Source organism: Octopus bimaculoides, chromosome 2 (assembly GCF_001194135.2).
Source record: "Octopus bimaculoides isolate UCB-OBI-ISO-001 chromosome 2, ASM119413v2, whole genome shotgun sequence".
Lineage (NCBI taxonomy): Eukaryota > Metazoa > Mollusca > Cephalopoda > Octopoda > Octopodidae > Octopus > Octopus bimaculoides.
Genome location: NC_068982.1, coordinates 55773479 through 55775713, shown reverse-complemented (window position 1 = coordinate 55775713; position 2235 = coordinate 55773479).

Below are 2235 nucleotides of genomic sequence, written 5' to 3'. Positions count from 1 at the left end.
TATATAATATTGCCTCACGCTTAGAGGGACTCTATAAGTCAAAACTACCAAAATAAGCACATTTTTACCGATCGCGAGGGAATGCAACTTTCAAAGCTAACCTCCTAAAAACTTTTAACTTAACGGTAAACCAATGGTTTCGTAATTAATGCAGCAAACTATGCAGTAAACTGCATCTTTTATTCATCAGTACACGTATGGTCAAGACACATAAAAATAAACATACCCTGATGTATTCAACACAGTACATAGACGATTGTTCATCCTTATATATCCATGAAAGAGGCGGACTTTTTAAGTTACACTTCAGTACATGTGCTTTTACGGAATAATATTCAGCACTGTATATATTTTAATTATTCATAATATAATTTTAGGATAAAAACTTTATTAGAATTTATCAAGTAGTTAGCATGAAAAAACCTCAAGGAAAAAAAAAACCATCATTTTTTTCCGTAGATATATATAATTTAATTTATATAAGGGCATTACTATATAATAATGCCTCACGCTTAGAGGGACTCCATAAGTCAAAACTACCAAAATAAGCACATTTATAAATAATGAGTGGAAATCGAACCAGTGAATTTGTTAGATAAGGCATTAAAACAATATGACTCTCCCCAGACACATCGAATTTATCATACACCAAATTGTAGGTGAAGGGAGATAACTTGTTAATGAGTTACTGCGCTTACTGTTTAATAAAATGACGTAACATGAACAAATCATTTTTTTAAAATATACTAGCTTGTATCTGTTTTAGTAAATGATTTGTACATATTTTTACATGCATTGTGTTTGATTTTTCTATCTCAGGCTTAGCTGTTAGATGCTTCTTATAGTTTTTATGCGTTTAAATGTTAGCTGAGACCAACGTAAAGACGAATAAATCGACTAAAGCTGAGATTTTTTTTTTTTTTTGTTAATTCCTTACAAAGTCGTAAAATCAAACATGACATAACTTGAAGCTACATGAACTAAAGTATACCGGTATCGAAAAATTCATTTCATTTAGATCTCTCATGAAATAGTTGAATCAATATGGGGAAAAGAATAAAAACTCGTTTTACGTTCACCACAATCTTCATGTGCTAAGATCATACACTTTTGATAGAAAATTAGCAACTTGCCATTGGCCACTGCCTATGCCACGGAAAATAGCATTAAGACCAGCCATACTTTATGATACTTTCATCTAAAATAGACAACCTTTATTTCTAGCACTTCAGAGCTTATATAACACCTCCAGAATAACAGTATCTCTAAATAAGTTCATACAAATGTTAAGAACATTCAAAGAAAATTTTGTCTCTGTAAACCTGTCTAGATTACACCACTGTTATAAAGTTAGGAAAGCAATCAAGGCCTTAAATAAAATTTAAATGAATGCCAAATTTAATCTTATACATGTACATCATCATCTTCATCGTTATTATTAAGTCAACAAGCTGGTGGAATCGTTAGCACACTGGGCTAAATGCTTCATGATATTTCACCTGTCACCACATTCTGAATTAAAATTCCACTGAGGTCAACTTTGCCTTTCATCCTTTCGTGGTCAATAAATTAAGTACCAGTTTAGTACTAGGGTCAATGTAATCAACTAGACCCCTCACTCCAAATTTCAGGCCTTGGGCCTTTAGTAGAAAGGATTATTATTAAATGTCCACTTTCCCATGTTTGCTTGGTTCAGATGAAATTAGATGAGACAGATTTTCTATTGTTGGATGTCCTTGCTGCCAACCCTCACGTGTTTTCCCACAAGGTAATATTTTCCATGGCCAGACATATTACAGTAGGACTGAGCCAGACACCACATGGTTGGGAAGCAAGTTTCTTAACCACACAGCAATGCTTGTGCCTATATCTACATAAAACCCTACAATAATAAACTGGAAATCAAACTAAAAAGAAAATAATAATCAAAAGCAACATCAAAGATTTATACAAGTTTTATTTAACCAAGATATTCAATGACATTAATTGACAATGAATATTAAAATGCTGCCTGTTACTGAGTACTTTTTCAGCTAACAATTCTGTAGGCAACAGTGTGTATGTGCAGAGAAAGATAGCATATGAAATAAATAAATATATATATATGTATATATAAAATATATATATATATATATATATATATATATATATATAATATATGTATAATATATATATATATATGTATATATATAATATATGTATAATATATATATATATATGTATATATATAATATA